The sequence below is a fragment of the Humulus lupulus genome, chromosome 9, assembly GCF_963169125.1.
Source record: "Humulus lupulus chromosome 9, drHumLupu1.1, whole genome shotgun sequence".
NCBI lineage: Eukaryota > Viridiplantae > Streptophyta > Magnoliopsida > Rosales > Cannabaceae > Humulus > Humulus lupulus.
The window spans coordinates 154,217,452-154,229,640 of record NC_084801.1 but is presented as its reverse complement, the minus strand read 5'-3'; positions in this window follow the sequence as shown (position 1 = coordinate 154,229,640).

The following is a 12,189-nucleotide window of genomic DNA, read 5'->3' as shown; positions in this document are numbered from 1 at the left end:
GAAAAGAGGGGTCTGAAACGAAACATCTTTGAGCATCCGAGCGGAGGATCCTTAGAACAGCGATGGAAGCTCCTCAATTTCTGGGCTCTGAAAGTCGAGGTTCTTAGGAGTTCTTGACGAGAAAATGGCGAATGAAAAGTAAAAAGTAAAAAAAAATGGATTTGGGGTATTATATATAGTGACTATGACACGTTAAAAGAGGTAATCATGAGTTACTTTTTCTAAGCATGGGGAAGTGAAATGGCCATCGAACACATTCTTGGGAAACCGAAAAGACTTGATTAGACATGATTGGTCACCTTTTTCGAGAAAGCATGGGCGGTTCTGACAGATTTCGTAGGGTATTCGAAGAGTCAATTTCCTAAGTTTACTTATTGCTAGTCGCAATAAATAAACTTGGGGGGAAAATTTTTACCCAAAAAACGATTGCTGATGACGTGGCGAGAATTTCTCATACGTGGTTAACATGTGGCAAAAGTACTGCTCGACTATCGACCAGAGGCACACCGTATCGTCAGGGTTGATTTTTTATACGACCAGGCTGGTCGTATAACCTAATTTATTTCCTTCTTAAGTTGTAATCTTATAATAACTGCGTTGAATATTTCTTCATTATTATCTTGATACGCGATTATTAAGGAAAGATAGGACACGTTGGCATGTGTAACCCTCCTTGAGCCTATAAATATGCATGAAACAGCTGAAGGAAGGGACTTTTCGAATTTTTGATTCCTGAATCTTTTTGCTAAATATTGAGAGAAAAAAGAGCTATAGTGAATTGTGCATCGTCTTATTATAATACATTCAAGGTTTGTGAAACTCAAGAACCCTAGTTCCTTGATCACGACTTTGAGATTCAATAATAACAACATCACTAAGTGGATGTAGGTCATTACCATTCTTTGGGGCCGAACCACTATAATTCCTTGGTGTTTTCTTCCTTTCCATTATATCATTTTTCTCATTCTTGTTTTATACTTTGTCGTACATTTGACTCCGTGTCGTTGGCTAAATTGAGGGTCAACAATAAGTATCAAATTTGTCTATTTTTCAGTCATTATTCTTCTATGACTATGCACTTGATTATTTATTTGTATGTGTTTAATTATTTTATTTTTTGTTTATAGGATTTTCAAGACATTTTGATGAAAAAGAATGAATTTGGGATGTTTTACAAGCAATTGTTAAGCTCAGAATTATAAGTCTGAAACTTCACAGTTGATTTTGATAAATTTTCAATACTCTTTTGTAAATATTCCTAGAAATACATGTTTTAGATCTTTTTCTTAGATTTCCATATATTTTTTAATTGTCCAATTCCGAGCTATATCGAGGAAGTTATACTTAAAATATCGTCAGTGGCTGCAGCTGAAGAAAAACAAAAAAACGGAAAAATGCTATGGTCGCGGCCAGCCACATCCCAGGCCACAGCCACACCAACAAAGCCCAGTGGCTGTAGCCAGCAATGTCCCAGTCCACAGCCACAGCTCGATTTTCTGGAAAATACATGTTCTAGTGGCCGCGGCTGCCAAGAAACACTGGCCTTTGTCGGCGATCGATTTTTTCTTGAACTTTTGAATTTGAACTGTATTTTTGAAAGGGATATTAAAAAGGTTAGCCTTAACTTTTTTAACAACTTTGGATTGCGAATTTTAGAGGCTAGAGCAGCAGAGGAGGAGAAAAAACATCAACACCTACATTCTTCAATCTAGTTTTTTTCTTTCTTCTCAAAACTCCTTTATTTTCATTGAATATTTATGTTTGTGAATATGAATGTGATTATAAAGTAGTTTTCTTTGTAGTTGAGGGTTATTTTAAAACCCTAGACAAGAAATTTTGAGTGCAATCATAAATTTTATTCATTCTATTCCCTTATATTAAATTGCTTCTATTTTTCTAATTTAATGCTATGAATATTGTGAGATATTGTTAGGTGGCCAACTAATTAGGGTTTTACATTATTCTACTATCATCTTAGGATTTCTATTTACCTAAGATGATTGTAAGTAGGATTCTAAGAGGAGGATAAATTGCAATTAGGATATTGTGACAGGTATCTTTATTGTGATGAAAAATAGAACCTAGGTTAAATGAATTGTATGGTCAATGAATTTGTTGCCTAGATTAACTTGTTTCCATAGTCTCATTCTTTTACTAGGTTAAAAATATCGCATGCTTAATTGATTTATTGCTTGGTAAAAATGATTAATTAAGAGCGCTTAGCTTTAATGAATTATAATAGGAAAATTTGGATAATTGACTGCATAAGTGTTATCAGTGGGATTAATAGTTTAATTAGGAATAGATAATATTATTTGTCATTGTTGATAGATGATTGTCGAAGGTGGAGAGTAATTCTTAACTATTTCTTTAATATTGTTTTATCCTTAGTTATTTAATCTTTAATCATCATTTTATTTTATGTTTTCAGTTTTTAAAACTAAACCCCCTATATAATTTCTGTTTAGTTCTTATTTTGAGTAATAAGTTGATCATAGTCCTCATGGGTTCGACTCTTATTTACCGCTATACTGAAGTAGCTAGTATAAATGATTGATAAAATAAATCTTTAAATTTGATACCACATACTACACCCATCATGTACTCCCCCTAAATACATTTTCTCCCTCTTTTTGTCTATCAAAAGAGCCAAAGGAACACCATCAGGGGCCAAACACACTTCCATCATAGTTCATCACCATGGTTGCCTGCACACATGGTAGATGAAAAACGAAACAAAGAAACAAGAAGAAGAAGAGAAAACGAAGTGGAAAAAAAAAACAATGGGTAACAACCAAAACATCACAAAAAATGGGAAAATGAAAACTTTTTCTTGTCTAAGAATATGATATTCAATGCACAAAATAAATTGTCAATATTTTCACTATTCCCGCAAACGATCAACCATTTCTTTTATAATAACACAAAGGTATATATAAAAATATAAAAATGCCAAAAATATCCTTTTGTGCCCAAAATCTTTCATGACTTGTCCATGAAACAACCAAACATTAGTACATTTTAACAAAATTTTACTATAATGTTTAGTAAATCTATTTAACATACTATGGTTTTATTTGTCTCAAGAAAAATAGTTAGTCCTATCCCATGAGATATTTAAAGTGAATCAAATGGTGTATATGAGTTTTAAGATATTTGTTTTACCACTAAAATCAATCTCAAGCATTTGTGTGTGCATGTGAAAGCATTAGACATTGCCCTTTGGTGGAAAATTTTAGCCTTTTTCACAAGTTGCATGAAGTACCTAACTCAAATGCTTTCACACTACACCGATGGTAGCCCTTTTCACATGGTAGAGTATCTTCTACATGGATGGCTTTCACACACCAATGCAGGTAGCTCTATTCTTAAGTTGGAGCCTAAGACAAGATCGAAAATGTTATACTCACACACCACATACACATATTGATCAAAAAAATATATTAAATGGATAAACCTATCTATTTTTAGAGATCACTAAGCATGATATATTAACTAGAAAAACTAACAAAGTAGTAAAATAATGTTAAAAACTAATGCTTATAATTTTCTCAATTTTGACAAGAACAGGACAACTTTTGAGCAACACAATGTCAATGATATGGAAAAAAAATATTAGTACAAACTGCCAGGATTTCCTGAGGGAATCAAGCTTGACTGCATATAGGGATTTTGTGAAAATATTTGCAATTTGTTTGGCAATCTCAATATATTCTAAGACCAAAGTTTTATTTTCAACAAGCTCCCTAGTGCATCGAGATACACCATCAACACAAAATATTTTTTATGAGTAATTTTCAAATGTTTTCCCAATTGACATGGTTCACACTTAACAGAAGAATTTTTTTTCCAATTTTGGCACTACATGAACATGACAAACATTGCCAATTTTTCTCAAATTTTCAAAATCCACATGGCCATGTTTTTCATGACACAAATTAGTATTACTCCCTTTATTTGTGTGACAAATGTGTGATTTAGATAATGTGTAACAATTATCAACAAATTTATAACCCTTCAACACACAATTTCCATCTTGGTCAAGCACAAAACAATTATCATGAGAAAAATTTACAAACAAGTCTTAGTCACAAATTTGACTTATACTGATTAAATTAGTTTAAAGTTCATCAACCAAAAGAACATCTTGCAACTTTGAGAGTCCCTCAGAATTTAGAGTGTCACTACCAAGTAGCTTACAAGAATCACCATTTCCAAATGTGACTTCCCCATTTTTCAAATTCTTGAAGTTGGTGAGTATACTTTTGTTACCTGTCATATGCCTAGAACAACCACTATTAAAATACCAAGAGTTAAAAGCACATGTTCTAAGACAAGTAGAGGTAGCGAGACATTTGAATTCATTTTTATTCACCCAAACTTTCTTAGGTGCTATCGTTTTCTTCAAGGAAATTTGTCTCAATTTACCATGATGATTAAAATAATTCTTTTGGAGAAAATTCATCAAGGCAAACATTTTGGTTGGATATGACCTTTCACTCCATAAAAATGGAAAATTGGAATAGTATGACCAGTTTTTTTATTCTTGAAATTTCTCGTCTGATTTTCATGTGTTGTGATAGATTGAGAAGATGAGGTCACATGAGTCGGAGTTGTTCCTGCATAAGGGTCAGTCGTCGAAACAACTGGAAGATTTCCATAAATAAAAATTATTTTTCCTTTAAGTTTAGATCCATTTGATCCTAACCTAGAAAAATCACAAGCATTTTGACCTGCAAGTAGAACATCATCCAAAACCATAGATGTATGATTAATCATTTTGACACCTATCACAATTTGATCAACTTCAATAGACAAACATTTGATTTTAGAATCTTTAGAAACAATATCAATTTCATACTTTTTAACAAGAGAGTTAAGTTATTCATTTCTCTTCTTGAGAACTTTCTTATTGTTTGCCATCAAACGATTATCTGAACACACTTTCAACCATTGATAATACATGTTTTTGTATTATTCTTTCAAGGAATCCTCATACAAATCGAATTCATTCGAATCACCATGGGAACCCTCATCTATTGAAATAGTATTATTTAAATAAACAAGGTTCTCATTCTCCTGCACAGAAAGGGGTAAGTAAGAAAAAGCAAAAGTTAAGGCAAGATTATAATTTTCTTCCTCATCACTACTTTCAGAGTCCTGGTCACTCCAAGTGGTTGCCATGACTTTCTTATTTTTCTTCAAGGTATTTGCATATTCAGATTGAATATGTCCAAAACTTTCACACTCCCTGCATTGAATACCTTTTTTATTAGTAGATTAAAAAGGTTTGGAAAAATCATTACCTTTGGAGGATTTAGACATGTTTTTCTTATTACCAATCCTTTTCATAAACTTCTTAAAGTTTTTTTTTATAACAAGATCATTTTATCATCATCTTCCTCATTTGAGCTTTCCATTTTCTCTTTGGAAGATTTCAAGGCTATAGATTTCTCATTCACAGCAATTGGTTTCTCTTATTGGAGGGTCTTTTGATTAAGTTCAGAAGTTTGAAGAGATCCCATTAATTCCTCAACTTTCAAGGTGTCAATGTTCTTTACCTTCCCAATGGTTGTGATCTTGGATTAAAACCTGTCAGGAAGAGATCTAACAATTTTCCTAACCAAAACACATACATGCAACTTTTCTCCTAAAGTAAAATATTCATTGGTAATGTCAGACAATTCTTCATAAAACTCAGTGAGGGTTTCTTTTCAGACATAGGAAGATTTTCAAACCTTGTTGTCAACATTACTAGCCTAGATCATTTAACATCAATAGTCCCATCAAATTGAGTTTGAAGGATTTTCCAAGCATCATTGATAGACCATTCATTAGACCATTAAAAATTTAATGTAAAGCTTTATTATTAAAATTTGACAATTTATCTTCATTAGACCATTCAAGCTCAGATTTTACCAGTGTCATACCAGATTTTGAATATGTCTCGATAGGTGGTGTCCAACCTGTTAATATTGATCTCCAAGCCCTTTCATCAAGGGATTTGATAAAAGATTTCATCCTTACTTTCCAGTATGGATAGTTTGTATCATTCAGAAATGGAGGGCGAGTTATAGATCCACCTTCAGCAAAGAAAGACATTTCATAAGAAACAAAACAAGCGAAAAACCACAAAATTTCACTATGAGTTTAGTGATCTTCTTTGATAACAATTAGAATTCTGTATTTCAATGTTTAGCAAGTGATTAAATTAAAAAACTTGATAAATTTTGGAATAGTGATCAAGTTTTTTTGACAGAATCATAATCTGATCTAACGTCTAAGCTAGTTGTCTGAACAGATTATTACATAAACAAAAAATGAGTATAAAAAAATCAGCACTATAGATTTTTTACGTGGTTTGAAAAACCTAGTTCATGGGGCCACGCTTAGAGATAAAACTAATTAGTAAGGTATCACAAAGTACAAAATCACAATTGTCTTATACATAGACAGACTCCCTCTATGCTTATGCTGTAAGCTTGTGTACACTCTTCAAAAATCCAATTTCTTGATGAGACACCAACGCTCTTGAACTCCCTTCAAAGGTTGATGAATTCTTTCCTCATCTCGAAAAAAGTCTTAGCAAAATCTTCTCCCGAAGATTGTTGAACTCGTTATCAATGGATGATACTTGTTTCTACACGAAACAGATGGATACAAAAGGAAGCTACACAGGTCCTAGATACTAGATTAAGGTATACACTCTTAAACTCACAAAAAATATCTCTCTCAAGAATACAAATGATATTCAAAAATCAAAAGTGAAAGAGCTAAGGATTTGTGGCTACTTGGTCCTTTATTTATCTTGAAATGTATTACAAAGCAGTCCACAAAATTTGCAAAAATCAAAGAGAGAATTGCATAGATACTTTATTTAGAAAATTTTGCAAGTTTTTCAGATTATGTTGTTACATATTGGGAAAAGCAGATAGTGTATCTGGATAGACTAGCACTCGAGATTTATTCCAACGAATTTTTTGATTGATTGAATTTCTAATCCTTTCCTAGTTTAGCCCATGATCTGCAGTAAAGGATTAAAATATCATAGAATATTATTTAAATGAAGAAAGTTGAAATTCTTTTCTTTTTTACACAAAGTTTCCTTTTCAAAAAAAAGGAAACTGCTTTTTTTAATCTTTCTTTTCACATCCAACCATTACCACGAATTTTTTCAATAAAAAATATCACAAACTGTTCTTTAATCAATTGACAAAAAATATCAAAGTCTAAGAAAAGAAACATATATTTTATTTAAAGAAAAATCTTCTTACAAATAAAATAATATTTTCTAAGTGAATATCAACATATATCGAAGAAATTTCAAGTAAACAATTGCCATAAAACATATATGATGATTTCTAGATAATTAAGACTTAAGAAAACAAATCTGGATAAACAAGTTGTCGTGATAGATCATAAACGTGTCGGGACAGCCGCTTCAAACTTGTCAAAAAATACTTTTGAGTTATAAAATATATTGTCTATTTAAGATAGCCAATTTAGGGATTTACAGTAGGTTCAATTTATCTTACTAACATCTTTTTTGATATTATCTAAATATTTGTAAGGTTGAAGTCTTGAAGAAATAAATTAAGGGTCTGCAAGCAAAACTTAGGATTAGGATGTTGGTTCCTTATACAAAAATCATGCTTGAGTCATTTTAATGGCATGTAGGTAGTATAGTAGGAATGCCAATTCTAGTCATTTCATGCTTTGTCAAATCTAAAATTACTACTTTTTCTTTTCTTTTCAAGTGGTCGTCTTACACAATTTTGACTACTTTTTCTTGATTTTGGGAACATTCATGCATTATTTGTAAATAAGTGATCATATGAGATTAATAGATTTTATTGTCATTTCTTGGGAAAATGGGTCAAGTGTAATACCAATTTTAATATACACTTCAAACAAATTGGTAATTGTGTCTTGTGAGAATCATGCATGTACATTGGTATATGACCGAATTTCAATTTAAGTCTTTTATAAATTTGTAGTAGTATTTTACTAAAAATTGTTAGTAGTTGTCTTTTTCTCTTTCTCTTTTCATTTAGCTCTTTTATATGTGTTTGTTTTGGATAATACAATGTTGGGTTGGAAACTTTTTGACCAGAAATACAAATTTCTAATGGAATATGATAAGATATGCTTTAAAAAAGTAACACAATTTTTTTTGGCAGGTACAATTAATATGATTTTGTGTTCAAGATATGCTTTTTTCACATTTTTTATTCTACTTTTGTTAAATTATGATTATTAATTAATTAAATTAAAAAATGTCTAAACATCTATAATAATTATAATTAATTCTAAGGATAATTGTGGCAAAAGTACCCAAAGTTTGGGTTTTGTAGGCGACATATACCCAATGTTTATTTTTAGTGGCAATAGAACCTATAGTACCAAAAAGTATTATTCTGTTTGGTTCCATTTGGTTTCCTCCGTTAGTGGCATCTGGGTGTGCACGTACGCACCAGATTATTCAAAGTTTTAATTAAATTTAAAACCTTTTTTCTAAATATAATTCTAAAATAATTAAATTAAATCTATTTTCTAAAACAAATGAAAATAAATAAATTGTAACAGTAAAGAAAAAAGAACCAGCTTTCCCTTTCACACGAGAAGAACCCAAATACCCTAGGTTGTGTCTGAAACCCTAAGTATTTCTACCACAACCTTCACCAAAGAATCAGTGACTTCACCTGAGTCTGAAACCCGAACTATTATGACCACCACCTGACCCATTTCGACGGTGACTTCACCTGACGATGTCGTTGATGGATGCTATAGAGCCTGGTCCAAGTTATGGTAAGTTTTTGTGTTGGATTTTGTTTTTGTCGAAGCTGTATTTGATGAGATTCTTTGGTGTTCTATCCCACACTAGTAGACACATATTTTTTGTTATTTTCATGTTTTGTAGCATCAGATGCTTTGGTGTGCTGTCCCAAAATTGAAAAAAAAAGTAGATGTTGTCATGTCCCACATGTTCTGTTTTGGGGGTTTTGAATTGGTGTGGTTTTATTTGTCTATTTTGGGGTATTTAATTGGTTTTGTTTTATGTGAATGTAAGGTGAATGCATTAATACTTGACTAACCTAGATAAATTTTTACCTTGGTTTTTGTTTTGAATGGACAAGAATAAATTATGAAATGTTAACTTTAGTGGTGCATCATGGGGGCACATGGTCAAATATTGATGGGGATAGAAAATATGAGGGTGGACGTGTGGCCTTTTTTTTTATGGTTGTGAGTATGACCTTGGTCTATTGGACATGGAAAGATTGGTGAAAGAGCTTGGATACCAACTTCCATTTGATTTCTGGTTTGAATAAAAAATCAAGCAATAAAGGATGGTAAAAGTATTGTCAGTGATAAGGATGTACTTGAGATGTTTGATGATATGCGGTTATGGGGTTATAGTTATGTGGATGTATATGCTAGTGATCCTTATATCCATAGTGAGAATGAAATAGGAGAGGTTCTATATGAGGATGCTACTAATGAGGATTATGGTGAGAATGATGGTGATGTCTATGGTGAGGATGATGGTGATGGGTATGATGATGATATGGAAGAACCAGTGGTTACACAAGTGGAAGATTTGGGCCAAGGTCAGCATGGGGTCCAATGAGAAGCCCAAGAAGTTGGTGATGCTTATAAGAAGGACACCCTTTTGGCTCAATACATTGGCATCATAGAACCAATACCCTCACCTAATAAATGGCTAGATGCAGGCCAAAATCCAATATACCCACCATTAGAAATTATGTTTTCTGGGAAGCCATAAAAAGCTCGAAGGAGGGAAACAGATGAGCCTCCACCAGCCACTTCAACTAAATCAAGAAGGGTAGGCCAGCCTAACCATTGCATCAATTGTGGGTCAGTAAGGCACTCAAAGCGTTCTTGTAAGAATCCAGCAAAGGATTAAGTATACATTTTTAAATCTGTTAAGTTATGACTCTACTGAATAATGATGTGTTCATTTCTTAAATGGGTGCAATCTGGTTTGTTAGGAAAATTTCATAGGTTATGTCATGTTTGTATCTGAGGCAATAATTTTTTCTAAATCAAACCCTTCAGAAAATAACTTTTTTTTTTGTGCAGCAGCTATTGGATTGAACATATTCCATATGTTGCTTTAGATCATGCTCTCTATTGTCATGTATATTACTTTTCCTCAAAAAGAGAAGAACAAATATTGCCTATAATTGCAAGATAGATATCGAACTTCAACACTCGTAATTGCATTGCATTTAGGTCTGGTTTTACAAGAAGTTGAGTATATTAACCCTAAACTTGATCAAATTTGAGTTGTGATATGTGAACTCGTGTTGCCGGTGGTACTTTGTGATATGGTTTCAAAATATTCAATTAAGGTTTCCAATTTGGTTTGAATATGATGTTAAACTCGAATTACAAACCAGAATTTGATTTCAAAATCTGCAATCATTTTTGACGTAAATGTTGTAATGTTGTTATTGATTTATATAGGTTTAAACAATAGGGTTTTAAGTAGATATTTGGAACTCCTATTATCACTTATGGACATACCTATTATCTTTTCTTCATTTAATAGATTTCATATATTCTATTTATTCTGTAAATGTCTACAGTTGTTAGTTCTTCTAGTGTATAATATAATTTGCTTAAAGTGGCTCTCTCTTTTTGAGTATTTAATTAAACAAAAAAAAATCATTGTTATGGAATTTGGCCTTACAATTTGGTTTGGATTATGGGAATTGCATGTGAAATCTTGTTTGGAATTTGGCCTTGTAATTTTGTTTGGAAACTTGGAATTGCATGGTATCACTAAAGTGAAATATGCTTTGTATGATAAGTTGGAATTAAAGTATTGTTTCAATGTGTGAAATATGGTTTGTATGTTAAGTTGGTATGAAATTATTGTTTGTAATTTGGTTTAGAAATCAGGTATGCAATCTGAAATATGGTATCTTACTGCTTCTAATTGCTACAGTTGCAGCAATCTATTGCAGCAAAATGGAAGAGCTACTAATGTTATTACCTTTCATACTCATGTAGAATGTTAAAGGAAAAATAATGGGAAGGCCAGTGAAGATAAATCCAACCCCGTCAACTATGAAAAGAAACATTAGAAGAGTTAAGCAACTGGCAATCTCAGCAACTGTAAAATCAGATGGCCAATTTTTTTTGTAATCAACATCTCTTTTATGCAATAGCCTATTTTTTGTATCTGTTTAGTTTTATGTAATCTGGTTTTAGGCAATAGCCTTTTTACTGAACAGTAACAAATGTAACAGAGGACTTATGTTATTAGGCCACTCCTCTATATTTTCTGGTTTGTAACAAAAAACATCATGTTTTGTTCAAGAGGAAGTTAATATATATTGCATTACCTTTCTTGAAAAAAATATTTTTTTACCATTACAGGAGGTTGTTGAACAACATTAAGAAATAGTACTGATACACTTCTTTTCTCTGTCAATTCCATGGACAAATAAGAAAATGAATTTGCAAAATAAATAGCACTTGAGTTTTTATCTAGTGCACCAAATATAAAGACAATATTCACCAAGTTGCATTCATTAAAAACTAACATGATTACAATACAGAGGCCAATAAGGACGCCTCAAATGTTTACATTTTACAAACCAAACACAAACACTAATGTAGGATCCATAATATAACTAAAACAATTACAATACAAATTAATTTTTCCCAACTAATAATCAATGTTATATTGTTATTACAATGAGCACAAACATTACAAGCAACATCATTTTTAACATGGATTCCGTCCTCTGCCTCAATCCTTCTCACCCATCCTGGAACCATACCTCTTCGAGATGATGAAGACTCTGAATCGACCCATCGAAAGAAATCACAACCCCCCTCAGACTGTAAGATTGTTAAGAATAAAATAAATGAAAGAGAATTATAATAACAACCTCCAAAAAAAGGTTTAAACGTATGGCTTGTAACCTGAATTTGGATTTGGTCTTAATGCTGCAATCTCATTTTACATTTCAATATATTTTTTTGCTTCTTATTGCTACAATTGCAACAATATATGCAACAGTTAAAAAAATAGTAGGCGAAAATCACCAATGTATTATTGTAGGCAAAAAAATTCCAATAGAAATTGGGGTAAAAATCATGCTCCATTACCATAAAAAATATTTAAAAAAAAAACAAACCATTCAGTTTATT